The following is a 15,175-nucleotide window of genomic DNA, read 5'->3' as shown; positions in this document are numbered from 1 at the left end:
AAAAAGTAATCATTCATGTCATGCACTGAATACACTGTGTGTAATACCTTCCTGGATTCTAAGCCCTGGTAGCATTAATATTAATAATATAAGGCACTTGTGAAGCTGCCATCATGAATTACTAATTGTAGTCTAAGATGACAACTGAACCCCCATCACATGTGTTCATCCTCATGATTCATTCCAAACAAAAGAGACTGTCATAGATTCCTGGGACCCATCCTGGAGAAGCTGATTTAGTTGGACTGGGAACAACTGGAGCCTCAAGAGTTCCTGGAGTTGGGGTGAACTTACTGTGTAGCAGTGTCTGCTGGAAATCTTGCCCACAAGTCTGCCTCTTCTTCAACCAACATCCGCAGTGTTCTGCAGTCACATTGAATGCGGTCATCACTTCTAGCCTCATACTTCCAGTTTCTCTCTTTCCATAATACCAAGGCTTTCTGTTCTTTCCTTCTCTCTTTTCTTTTCTTTCCCACTGAAGATGGAACCTTTGGCCTCATGCTTATCAGGCAAGCACTCTTCAGCTATTGCCCTACGACTGAGCCTCACCACAGCCTTTTTCTCTCCATTTTTCTTGGCAACCTGTCAAGTTGCCCACAGAATGTGACTCTTCCAGAGGGGATCCTGTGGAGGAGAGGGTTCCTGACTCCTGCTCCCTCTCTGCTCTGAGCAGCTCACTGAATACCAGGCAGCAGCTGGTCATGAGTCCAGGATCCCATCCCTAAAGGCAGAAGCATCTCTTAGTTCTTGCTGAAGTCTGAGCCCTAAACTAGAGCAGTGGACGCAGAGGTTGTATGAATGCAACATGACTTTGGAAGTGAAAATGGAAAACATTTGATTTGAGAGTGTACATTTAAAATGTCAAAGGTATGATGTTTATTTGTGACTCTCTCTGCCCTACTTGTTGCCTTAACTGGATTCAGCTTTGCCTTGAAGGAGATGTTTTGGGATGCACAACAATGAGATATTTGATTTACCCTCTTGCATCAATACATTGTTCTGACTCTGAAAGGCCCCAATATTAGAAGAGTACATATTTCTTTAAAAAGAATGGCATTTTAATATAATAAGTGCTCTATGAAATTGTCACTGTCAGAGAGACACCCCAGTCTCCCTTTCTGAGAGTGAAATGTGTGCTGAGGTGGCTGGCTGGTAGAGCAGTTTTGATACTTTGTGAACCAGATACTGTATGCATGAACTTCTGAGGAATGGGGGAACCCTGAAAACAGAAACAAAAACAAAATATCACTGTCAACTGAAGCAGTATGCATCCTCCTTTCAGATGTAACCAGCTTTTTTAGACTTGAAAAAGTACAACTCTCCCAAGGGTGCATTCTACCTGAAATGTCCTGGAGTTTGTTGTCTTGAATGTCACCACCTAGTTTTAAAATATCACCCTCCAAGGAAGGCAGAACAGTAGTGTGAGGGAGAGGGAGGTAGCAGATCATTTCACTGAAGTCAGAGGACTTACTCTCTGCCATCTATTTAATGTCACTCACCAGACACAGAGGTTTACCAAGCGACTGGGATGGATTTGCATTCATCTCCCTGCTTATCCTCAACTGCACTGAGAGGACTAGGTCTGCAGCAGGTGAGGCCATTGCTGTGTTTCCCCATCATAAACATCCAGCTGTTAAAACTATTCAAATGCAAAGAGTATGGAGTGTGACCTTACTGGAAATGAAGAAAAAAGTAAGCTTATCATCCACCGAAATGCCTTGTTCATTGCTTTTAGCACTTCTGTGTATTTCTTCTCCCCTTTGGAATTTTTTGTATGTCATTGTAGCAGTTCTTTGTGAAATTTTATGAACTTTGCTTACAACCTATGCAATGAAAGACCACTTGTAGAAATTACAAACAAAATCACATTTCTTTGTATGTTATCTTGCTCACCAAAAGACAGGGAGCCTGAGCTGGGTCACACAGCAAATCTGACCTTTGCCCAGCAGACAGTGCAGTGAAGTGTAGCACAGAGGCTCCAGGGCAGAATTTGGTTCTGTCTGATGGTCCAGAGCACTATCCTTCTCTGGCCAGAGCTCACATAGCTCTCAATCATTATAAATGACAAGTACAGAATGAACGCTTATACAAAATGGTTGAGGAACACACTCTCTGCGTACTGTGAACGTGAAACACAACAGGAAATGCACTGTTTCACTGACTTTTTTCAGACAACACAGATGCCAACCAACTGTTAAGTGGAAGCCATTACTTTTGTGCTCATGGGAATGAGTTAAAAGGTAGAGGGAACTCAGGCAGAAAAGATTGCAAACAATTCCCACAATTATACAGAGCTGAAGGGAGTCAGTGGTGCTGGAGAGAAAGCTGGAAGGGTATGTGAGGAAGGCTGCTTTCTACAGCAGATGGTAGCGATAAAACAGCAGCTACTCTGAAGGATCCACACATGTAGCAAGAATCCACCCTCTGCTGTACCAGTTACTGCATGTCTTAGTTACTTATCTCCTTGCTGGGACAAAACACCCAACACCCAAAGTTAAAGGGGAAAAGGTTTATTTAGCTCACACTTGGTAGAGGTTTCAGTCTGTAATCATCTGGCTCCAAGGTGGGGTGGCTTCACAGAGGAGAGCAATTCACAGCAGGCAGAAGAGAGCAAAAGCAATAAGGGAGTGACTTTTTATGGCAGCCAGAAGGAAACAAAATCACAAGAGAGACTGAGATAAGGCTATTTCTGTCCCTTATATTGTAAGCACTCTACTGGGATTAGGCCAGTGCCAATCCAATCAGAGGACTGATCCAGTAATCATCACCCTTAACCCCAGGATTTCACCAGGAATGCGTTTTAGATTCAGCCTCTGGATAAGTCCTATGATCATACGAGGCTTTGGAGGGACATCCAGACACAAACTATCACACTGTATAAGAATGTTACCAATGTTGTGACTAGGAAGGACCTTAAGGGATCATCTAGCTGCACCACTGTAGAGACGCACTAAGAATTAACGGACAGTAAGGCTTAGTGCCATGTGCTGTGTGTAATCCTTAGTGTGCCCAGTACTGCCTTGTTTTGGACAAGTCACTCAATGTACATGAGTCCCAGTTTTATCATCTTCGCACATTCGTAGTAGTACCTAACCTAAGGGTTACTGTGAAGAGTAAACAAAACATTTCCTGTAAATATGCCTATATCACAGTTACTTATACTACATCTTAAAAACCCAGCAGTTAGTACCATGTGTCTGTAGATAAATTGACAAATTTCATCCAATTGTATTGTATTTTACAGTGATGTATGTTAGCAAAAAATAAAAATTACCCAGGCCAAAACTTTAGTTGATTTACTACAAATCACACAGCCCAGGGGAACAGGAGGTAGAATCCGCATCTTTTGTTATTTACTCAGTATTTCTTTTGGCACCTCACAGAGCAAGGATTTGTGGATATTTGATGACTTGATTAAGTTCCCACGCTTAGTGACCTATGGGTCTTCCTTTTCTCTGTCTGTCAGTCAGCAAGTTCATAAATATTTAATGAGTTTGGAAGGTTTGACAAGAGTCTGAAAGTCAATGAAATGACAAATGTTCTAATTGGGCATATAAAAGATCATCATCAAAAAGGAACGTATCCTCACTGTATTACAACCCAAATGTCTTTACAATAGAATACTACAGGTAGCATAGTGAGAAATGGACCCCCAAATTCAACTTAGCCCTGCCTAGGTATTTTTATGGCTGTTTATCTGATTTTTCCCATTTATATACGTGAAGAAATGTCAAGGGATATATGTAAACTCTGTTGGCAGCTGCCTGCAGCGGGATATAGCATCTTCCTTTTGACAATAGGACTTCCTTGTCTAAACATTGAGGGTATAATTTTTCCCACTGCCCTCAGTTCAGAACAGTCTATGAATAGTGACATATGAAAATGAGGATGTTGAATATTTAAAAACTACACTGAGATGAAGAATGTTTCTGCACAGTATGTCAACATCTGGTTAAACTCTATTCTGTTTTATCAGAAATGTGTTACAATTTCTTAGATGCTTTTAGATTGACTTCACCATTTTATAACTGCTGAGGGGATCCTACCAAATTTGTCTTATTGTTGTGATATTTATGACTCAAGATTTGGTAATTCTGTGTGATGTACGTGGGTAAAAGGAGAAATTGAGTAAATGCTATTCTTTCTTCATCTTCAAATGCCTTTTTGCTATCTTCTAGAGCTATGCAAATAAACACCTCTCAGTTTTAGTACATTCTTTGATGTGGAGATCTTATGTGAAAATCATTTGGAACAGAATATCACCCTGTTTCAAAAAGACCCAACTCACAGAATCTACAACATTTTTCTTAGATGGAATAGAGTCCCTCGAGATCTTGTTCAAGACTTTGGGTGGGATACAGACTTTATTCTTAGTGGAAGAGACACTTATTGAAATATCATGAATTTAACTCCTTGGGCCTGTTTTCTGCATGCTGTCACAAGATGATCATGGGGAGCTACAAGTGGTGGAAATTTCTTAACCTAACATTCCTCACATTTCCTGCACATTGGAGCCCCAAGGGGAGTTTTAAAAATACTTGCACCTAGATTTTACCATTACAGCCTGTAATATAATTTCCAGGCATCAGTAGTTTTAAAAACTTTAGGTAGAGGTATAAGAGGAGAAGAGATAGACTGGTCAAATTGCCACAATAAAGAATTTTACCAAAACCAGGCCCTTCATCTGCCCATGCAGAGATATTACTTAAACTAAAGTTTATTATCAGTGCAGACATACACAGGTCGTCTCCAAAGGCTGTGCTGAATCCATATTAACCTAAGACATTCCCCTCCACACTCAGCACAGGTCTTTCAGCTAGTGAATATTCCTTTGGATGCAGACAGAATGGTGCTGACACAAAGAATATAAAATGGTATAAGGATATGCACGCGCATGATTCATATAAAGGAAGTCTCTACAGGGAGAGAGAGGAAGAGAGCAAATAAATACCTCATTTCACCCAAGGCTGATCTGCAGCTGGCAAGCTGAGAATAGATAAGCTTTGTTCATGTCCAATCTTATTCATTAGAAGCAGTTCAAATGCCTGAAATCAGAAGGTAGAGACAGCATTTGGGCTGTTCCCCTGGGTATCTGGAATTTAGTAGGTCAGATAAAGCCTGCCTTATGTAATGTACAAAAAAACAAGACATCCCTCTGCCCAGGACCAACTTAAATGCTTCATTCATTGCCTGTGGTTCAACCCTAAAAACAATAAGACTTAATTTCACAGTGACTATGTACTAAAGAGAAATGAAGCATTTTAGCTTCTGCCTAAGCCGAGTATAGATAGGAGCAGGCAGTGTTTCATAGGGGAGCTAGGAGCTAGATAAGATGGGGTAGTCATTTCTGAAAGCTCATTATTTAGGATTTCTCTCTATATAATGCCAGTGTTTTGGTAATTCAAGTCTGGGGAGAATTGACATTTCTAAAGATTTCTGAAGAATAAAATGAGGATCTCTTAAGATAAAAGAAAGACAAAAGCACTGTAATCTCATTCCTCCTGAAGGGTTTTAGCACTTTACAACATTTTGCCTTACCTACTTTAGCTCTTCCTTCCACAGGGATCTTGAGAACAGTAGTGCCCACCGTCTATGCTCAGAAAGGATAATAGTTATTAAAGCTGCGAAATCATAAAGAAATGCGGTGGTTTCAAATGATTGAATGCTTTGTTCCATACCTTTAGATATCTGAAGGGACTGGTTTAACATGCGTTCTCTGGGAATTGATGGAGAGAGAAGAGCCTGGGGAATGGGATTACACAGATCATTGGTTCAACACAAACTTTCAGGCACTATTTTGTGAAGAAAGGAGAGAAAAAAGAAGAATGCAATGATGAGAGAGAGAGACAGCAGAGGAAGGCAAATGAGCAAAACGCCAGACAGAAGCTTGGGATGTCCACACTCAAAAATGGAAAATCTGAGTTAAAACCCCAGCAAAGCTTATGGCAGTCACTCACTGAAGGGACAATGGTTTACCCTATTCTAGAATTCCCCAGGCACTAGCTCTTCAGGGAGATGTAACTCTCAAGTATGTTTCCTCTGAGAATAAGCAGCTAAGGCTTGGGAGGAAGGCTGGCTGGAGGGAGAGTAGGGAGCAGGAAGCTGTTGTGAGTCACCCTAACAGAAAGTCCCAACCCTGTGTGTCTGGTCAGTAAGGGAAATGTGAAACTCAGAGAAAAATGAAAGTACTGCCATATTCTAAGTTGATAATCTCTCCCCTCTCCCTTCTCCCTTCCCTGCTCTTGCCATTCTGACTGAATAGATAACTAAAGTTAAGTCAAATTGGAGAGAATCAAATAATATAGACATAGATATGGATGTGAATACTGACATGTGTAATTCCAAATTGGAATATCATATATGATTCATATACTCAAAATTTTTGTCCTCAAAGAATGTAAAGAGTTTAAAATGACATATGAAAATCCATATATGGTTTACATTTTGGAAAATAAAGTCATGGTATCCTGTTAAGAGAAATAAATATATTTGTTGTAAATGTAAGGGCTGGGGTTATAGCTCAGTGATGCAGCGCCTGCCTGGCAAGCACATGTTCCTGAGTTTGATTCCCAGTACAGAAAAAAAAAAAAGTAGATGTACATATTGATCACATTCTACTGTGTAAATGCGTATAGTTATCTTATTGACTACATACAAATAGTTGCACGAATGTCATGGTTTAGATCTGAAATCACCCCCAAAGCTTCATGTGTTTAGAAGGTGACTGGGTTATGGTTGTTTATCTCTGACTTTCTGTTACCAGGGAAGGTCAGTTTGGAAGAAGTGGGTCACTTGGGGTGGGACCCAGAAAGTGAGGCTTCCCTTTTCCAGCTCCTGCCTTCTCCACCTGCCTCCTAACCACCATCACCAGAGCGGCTTTCCTCTTCCAGTCCAATGCATCATTGGAGCCAATGGCCATAGTCAGAACACATGAACCAAAATCAGCCCCTCCTCCTTGAATATGTGAGTGCTAAGTCCACATCTCATTGAGGAGAGACTCACGGAGACATTGAACATACAGTTAAAATAGGCTCATAGAACTTAAATTCTTGAATATTCAAGATTTTATTTTGAGTTACAGTTTTATTAGAAATGTAAACTAAGGAAACCCTATTTATTAGAAGACATTCAAGTTTGGAGACAAAGTGCTTTAATGCTGTTAGTAACTGTCACATGCATGTTGTTGTAAAAAAAAATGAAATGTAAGCAGATAATTACTTCTAAGGGGGTTTGAAAGGGAAAAAAGGAAATATTTTCAGCTCCCTGGAGAAACTATGTATCTATAAATGGGCACATGGGTTTTACTCAAAACATATCTGTTTTACACAAAGAAAGTTAGTAGCATGGTTATACTTCCATAAATTAAATGTAAACTGTAACATTTTATAGTTAAGATGGCAAAAGGAAATAACTTAAATCATTTCATGGATAGGAGATAAATTGTAGGTTTTTAGAAGCTTATTTCACCCCAACTCCAGAGCAGTTATGAGTTTGGTTCAGTAAGATTTCAATTAAGAGAGGCAGAGTTAAATTCAAGACACATATACTGTGTTGCATAAAAAATCTTGATATCATAAAGGAGAATACAATTCTATCACCAAACATTTCTCTACTCATTGACCTAAGTCATTATTAATTATTCTTCTCAACAGAGTTATTCTCTGTCTCACACATGTATGTGTTCATAAAAGCATGCACACTGATCAACTCATATGAAGCAGTAATTCCATTTCATTTCAGATAAAACAACTTTAAGGCTCTTTATCTTCCATTCCTTAAGAACTAGAAGTAATGCCATTAGACACTGCTTCTAAATGGTTGATAACCTCATATAATATGCTGTATTGGACTCTAAAAGATAGTAACATTTTGGGGACTGATTGTCTTTACTTGTAGTTGTATTTAGATGGTACACAAGACCGCCTATAAAATAGGAGTGTCTGCAGAGTTGGTGTGAAGAGGTATGTGGCCAGCAGACCAAAAGAATAGAAAGACTGCTGTCTTTATTTGTTTTATAAGTTCCCACGTTGAACTCATTTTCAGAATTGGCCTGAGTAGGAAGTGTTTGCCCAAAAAGTGTGTGCAAATCTTCCCTTGCTACTAATACCCTGAAAAATTCCCAAGAAGGAATGGTCAGACGGGCCTAAAGTTATAAGGAAGCATTAACCACTTTCCTTAAAAGTTCCAACAAAATTCAAGAAAACCCAACAGGATATCATAAGACAATACAAGAGAGCAAAAGATCATACTGCCAGCTTCTATGATTTAGACTTGCTTTGTTCTCTTAAAGTTTATGTGTCGGGAGTTTGATCTCCGGAGCTGTAATGTTAGGTGGTGAAAGGATGTTTAAGAGTTGAGGCCTAATTTGAGGGGTGTGTGTGTGTGTGTGTGTGTGTGTGTGTGTGTGTGTGTGTGTGTGTGACTGCCTTCTGAATGGATTAGTTAATTTTCATGAGACCTTGGTTGGTTTTCTCAAGACTGTATACAAGAACAAAGCTGGTCTGTGCAAATGCTATCAGATTTTCTTCCCACATGATCTCTCCCTTTCACACACATTCTTGTCATGATGCCATGGGTCACACTGTGATGTGATTAAAATGTCCCTACTGGAGTCATCATCATATGCTTTAACCTCCAGATCTATGGGCTAAATAAACATCTTCATAAAATGTCAGCTGGCAGTATTTTGTATAGTACCAGAAGACAGGCTTATATACAATGAAGTAAAAGTAAAACTAAAGAAATGGCTTGGAATAAAACAGAGCACATGTTTCTAAGTGGAATTTTTTGTTCTTACTTTTCTTAGGGAACATGCACTAAAGTTTTTAACTATGTCTTACAGTTTACAGATGATATTGATGCATAAATTACTCTGATCTGTGAATACTAGCATTCTCAATAAGATAAAATCATCTTGTCTTTTTAGATACATTCATTCCTTTGTATCTATAGTTCTAGGATCCCCTGCAAATACCATACTCTAAAGATGCTTTGCATAAAATGCTGTACTATTTGCATATAACCTACCAATATCTTCTTCTTATGCATTTCAGTGATCATTTACAATACCTAACACCATGTAAATGCTATGCTAATTATTGGTACACTGCATTGTTTAGGGGATAATGACAAGGAAAAAGCCTACAAATACTCGATACAAGCACAATTTTGTTTCAAATATGTTTGCGCTCAGGTTGGTTGAAGCCATGGATATGGAAACTGTAGATATGGGGGACGAGTGCATGAGTTTTCTGATAGTAGAGATAGGTGGTTGAATTTAGGAGATTGCCTTTGACTACCAGGGTAGATAGTCTGTTCCCCAGAGTGGGTAAACCATGTAATTAGTCTTGTTCAGAAAAATTCTGTGTTAGCAAGATGTGCATCTACGAGAATGTGGGAAATGTTCTTATGTAATAGATTTTCTAATCCCTGCATAATCTCTTTTATTTCAAAAATCATTACACAAAAGCATCTCCTAAATATTTGTTTTCCTAAACCCAAGATAGATAATTGGGCAGTATGTTCTACAAGTTAGTGCTAGCTCTATATCCTTATCTGTTCCTGTGAATTTAGATAGGTCCTTTAACCTGTAAGCCTCTGTTTTTCTCCACATATAGTGCATCCATAGCATGGCTCCTTGCACAGAGTGAAGCAGCAGGTGAAAATGAGATTGGCCTGGTTGGCCATGTGACAGGTGAGGACCATCAGCCATGTAGGCTGGAAATATCCTAGGCTTTGAAGTCCACTCTATGCCAGGGCCCCATGTGGGAGAGATCTACAGCAATGGGAAGCCAGTGCCATGTGGATAGCATGGGCTGGTGCACCCCTGGCCAGGTGTGGGTGTGGACACTTCTGGGGTCACCATCGCCCATGGCCTGCACTCACAGTTCATAGTCAGCCAGACTTTATATCTGGACCAGTTGTTCCCTGCATATTCCTGGAATTGATGGTTCCTATCCTTAGATGGCAGATAATTGAAAAGATGTATCCCCTTCCTTGAGTATTTATGATCTGATCAACTTTTAAAAAAGTGATAACGATTCCCTAGAATGTTGCCATTCTATATTTCTGAGTCTGTTGAGTGTCTTTCCACCCTCTCTGACATTGCTAGAATGTCTGACCCACCTCTCTGCACAGCAAATACAAGGGTCAGCCCTCCCAGGTTGCCTGCTTGGTGTTCAGAGAGTTGTTTTTTCCTTTCACTCTGGAACTTGGGATTTTCCTAAATAGGGCTCGTCTTTCACAACCACTTGTGTGTTAGTGTGGTCAACAGACTTGAGTCTCTTCAGGCCTGTGGATAGCCTGAGAGAACCAAATGGATAGATATCCACAGATACACATATACATAACATATTTAAAAAGGAAAAAAAACTCAAATAATTTTAAAGCAAATTTCAGTAATATTTCTTTGTATTTTCCAATTTTCTGAAGATGTATGGTGTTGCTGTCCCCTCCAGAGTTCCAGACCTTCATGCATGCCTCCAAAGTACAACAGTCAGTGGTTTCAGAACCTGCCAGGTGGTGTTGGACAAATATCTCACCCTGAGGAAAGTCACACCAGGGGACACAGTACCTCACTTTCCTCTAAATTGTCCTCTCTCAGATACTGATACACAGCTCCTTCTCCAGCAAGGCTTTTTACAGCTATCAGTCAAGTATGTTGCAGTGATATGCAGAGACAGCCTGGTGGGAAGATGAAAAAGTATTTCTGACAGCAGTCTGACAGAAAACAACCAGCACCATGCATTTCCCACAGCATTTGCGCTGCTCCGACTGTCCCAGCATCTCACTTACCTTCAGTCTCAGAAGCGGTAAGCACTAAATGGACACATACTGCGTGCCTCACCTCTGACCCTGGAGGGTGTGGGAGGCCTGGGGTGCTCCAGTGCTGATCATGACCTGGTCTCTTTCTCACTCCACGCGATCCTGGGAAAGAGGATGACCCACCACTGGCTCTGCTGAAGGGTTCCTGTCTGAAGCAAAACCCAGCATTGATTTTATTCCCTTGGAGAACCAGGCTTCTTACGACCAATCCAATCCTTTCTCATCTACTCACCAACTTCATCGTACACTCACTCACTTCTTTCGTATCTCTTTTTCTTTCCTTTTTCTCTTTTTTCTTTCTGATATTATGATAAGCTTATATAAATAAGCTGAGGAGTATTATACATTAAAACAAATTTTCCCTTTTGGAACACTCCTAATCTATGATTTTTGATCACTTTTACTTAAAAATTGTTCAAGGGAACCATGTTACGTGACTTCACTTCCTCAGCTCTTGTTTACTTTAAGTCCCCCCGCCTATGCCCTGGTCCCAGCATCTGCGCGGAGCTGCACTTACTCTGGTCAAGACCACTCATGGCTTACATTTTGCCAAGTTCAGAGGTCACTCTGTTTTTATCTTATTTGAGCTTTCCGCAACACATAACCCATTTGATCATTTTTTCCCTTCTATAAATAAACACTTTCTCTGGCTTCTAAAATACTGCTTTCTTTCATTTTCCTATTCTAATATTGTGACACTTTTGGTTTCCTTTGCTGAGTCTATTCCAACTTTACAAATCACAGGGCTAATTGCAGATCTTCCATAAAATTTAATGCTATTTTTAAATTTTGAATGAGACCATAACTCTTCCCAGCTCACCCTTCTCTGGTGATTTACTTCTCATTTATGTTGACCTTCAAAATCCCATCTGGTCTTCCTACCAGTCTTTCTACCAGTCCACTATGTTACATCCTTTTTCACTCCAGACCCCTGGCTTTTTGCTTATTCCCAATTAGGCAGGCTCAGTAGTTCTCTATGCTGCAAAACCTTTGCAGTTGCTGCCACCTTTTCTTGGAACTCACACATGCAGGCTGTAGGGAAGATACACTCCTAGCTTTCATTCATGTCTTTGCATAAATGTATCCTCTCCAGAGAAGCTTTTATTGACCACTTCATCTGAAATAGTGCCGCCACCCCCTAGTATGTTTCTGAATTCTCATCTGTTTTACTTTCAGCATAACATTTATTTTCACTTGGGAGGATGTAACATATTTCAGCATTTGAATACTTTTAAAAATAAATTGCCCAAGGTAAGGTTTTGATCTGTTTTGTTCTTATGCACCTCTGGCATCTAGAATCCTCTAGCACATAGTGACAGTTTAGTATTTATTCCACAAATTAACAGTGATCTAGCATCAGAAGTTGGAACTCTGTCTTAGCTAGTTTCTTTCCACAGTGCGATCTCTTTTTTTTTCTTTTTTAACTTGTCCCATCTGTGAAATGAGAAGACAATACTTTGTAAGAATTTTAAAAAGAAAAAATACTGAATATTCACTATTGTGTGTAGTAAAACTAATAAACAACAATTTTATATTTACCTGTTATAATCATTAATTATGAAAGGTCAGATCAAGTTTAGTAAGAATCACCTAGCAAATTGGTAAAGCTCTGGGTGTGTCTCTGGTTAATTGACATGTGGTTTAAAAAATGAGGAGGGAAGATCCATCCAAGATGTAGGTGGCACCAACCAATATGCTTAGAGCATGAATGGAATGAAAAGAGAAAGAAGGAAGTCTCTTAAAGTACTTACTGACCTGTATTAAGGAGGAGTTTTGATTTTTGCCATTGCTCTTGAAGAATAGGTTCCAGTTCCTTCAGGCTTCTACTGCAGACTCTCCAGCTTTCTGACACAGACTTACACTGATAACCCAACAGTAAACTTTCAAACCTTTACCTTCAACCACTACTATATAATCTGGCTCTTGAGCATAAACATGACCAATCTGGAGCTTATCTCTGCTTCTGCAAATAGGTGTTAGGATGCCACCCTTTCTGATCCTATGAGCCTACCTAAAAATCCTTTGCATATTTATCTGTACATTTTATATTTATTCTGTTCCTTTAGTGAACCCTAAATAATAGAGATTTTTGTTATGAGAAGTGGGGTCATTGTTCTGACTGTTAGCTGAGGATATGGTTTAGAAATCTTTGGAGCTGGTTTACAAGTGGAATTTGGAAAGGCTTGGAAGCCTTAAATATTACTAGTTCAGCTTGATAGGAGATTATGGTTGGAACTCAGATAACCAGAATTATGATAAAAATACAGATGTTAAAGTCCAGGCTCAGAGTTTTCAGTTGGGAATAAAGACAGCTTTGGGTAGACTTAAGATCATGTGTGCTATCCTCTGAAAAAAAAAATAGTCCTCATTTTCCCCATGTTCTGAACCCTTGCAGGAGACTTAGCCTAAGGTCAGTAGAGTAAATAATCTGGCAGAGAAAAATTGTAGGCAGCCCAGTGTTCAGGTTTTGTAATGATTATGGCTTGTTGGTCTTAGCCAGGTTCATATGAAAAATCAGGAGCACAAAGCAGACTTGAAAAATTTTCAGTTCTACCATAAATGAAGAGTCAGAAGGTTTTGGCTAAGGAGAACTTGGCTGATAAAAAAAATAGCATTAAAAAGAAGCCAAATCTTTTGTGTTACTGGCATTGTAGGGATGAGTAAGACACTACACTTTGCCCTACAAAAGTTAGACTTTTCTTTGAAAAGAGGGCCCCAGTGCATTCTATTCTTTCTAGGCAATATATATATATATATTTCCCAGAATTCTGCCATTCAAGTACTCAGAAGCCTGTGTAGCCATGATACAAGGGGTCCTGGCTATGGCTTTCATTGACTGTAGACATTGGCATCATCTATATAGGCTGGTTTTAAAGGTTTGCAGAATGTGAGAGTTGTGGGATCAGAGAGGCTTCCACTCAGATTTCAGAAGGGCTGGGATGCCAAGCATTTTGCCACTGACAGGACAGTCTGTGAAACTTTGAAAGTGCAGCCAGAAGTGCAGTGGAGACCCCAGGAAGCTAGAGAAGCCAAAATCACATATATCAAAAATGTGTTAGACAGGCCTCCAGATCTCAACACTTTTCCTTTTAACATCTCACAATCTAAACTTCATTACAAAAATGATGTCTTTTGAAATGTTGCCTGCATTTGACATTGTATATTAAATTAAAATATTCTTCCTCCCCCCTCCTTTCCTGCTTTTGGCAAAGAAACATTCTGTATTTACTTGATCTTATCTAAAGGGTGAATTTGCAACTTGGAATAGGAGACATGAATATTAAAATTTTGCTTATTTTTACCTTTTAAAATTTTTGCTTCTATATAATTTTTTAAAAATTATCCTATTGCTTTAATTATGCTAATTATAATATAGTAAACTTACTGTACTTACAATTCCGTATCATGTGCATATATTTAGAATTTGGGATTATGTAAGACAGCTAATAAAAATTTCATTAGCTAACAAAAATAAAATCTGAACTCCTTTCTATTGCTTAGAATGAGATCTTCAGTGGACTTTGTTTTCCTTCTGTTACATCCTCAACTGTAATATTTTATTCTACTCTGTGTTTAAATACTATAGAACCTGTTACCTGATACTTTCTTTCTGCACTCCTGAGTGTGAAGATGGGCTTTGATTATCTGGATTTGTTTGCCTGCTTGGGCATCAATACAAAAGCCAATAAAATGGAAAAAATAAATGTATGCATAGTTTGGCTAAATTAAGAGGAATGTTAGTTATCCTCCTTTTTCAAAATATAGAAGCACCTTAATTTATAGGAGGTAGAACAAAAACCTAGAAATATGGGAATGGAGAGTCAGCCAGACTTTTGTCTATCAGAGCCCAGAAAATTGTTGAAAGTCTGGTTCCACTATAATGTCCTTGGATGGAGGCAGGAGTTGTCATTGTCAGGATAAGAAGGCAGAATAAATAACTTGACATTAAAATCCTAATTTTTAAAGCTCTGTTTCAATTTCCTGATTTGAAATTTTTGCATTTCCTGAACACGTGCTGTGGTCACAGACTACTCTGCATCTTTACCCATAGATGCTCTTGAATCTCTTTTTATTCTTTGCCTACAAATTCTGATACCAAATAAAGATGGGACCTCAGCTTCTCTGGGAAATGGTACCTGCCTTTTAAAATATCTTTATGGAAATATAACTTACACATCATAAAATCCACACATTTAAAGAGCATAATACAACAATTCTAAGATATTCAGAAAATTGTGCCCTCATCACAAAGAGATCCACAAGTTTTTATCATACCCAAAAGAAACCCTGTACCTACTGATGGTCACTTTCTACACTTTTCAACTTGAAAATGTGTTATGACCTCAGTAAT

The sequence above is a fragment of the Chinchilla lanigera genome, unplaced genomic scaffold (assembly GCF_000276665.1).
Source record: "Chinchilla lanigera isolate Chin_1 unplaced genomic scaffold, ChiLan1.0 scaffold00058, whole genome shotgun sequence".
NCBI classification, from domain to species: Eukaryota; Metazoa; Chordata; class Mammalia; order Rodentia; family Chinchillidae; genus Chinchilla; species Chinchilla lanigera.
The sequence above is the reverse complement of the archived record's forward strand: the minus strand, read 5'-3'. Positions refer to the sequence as shown.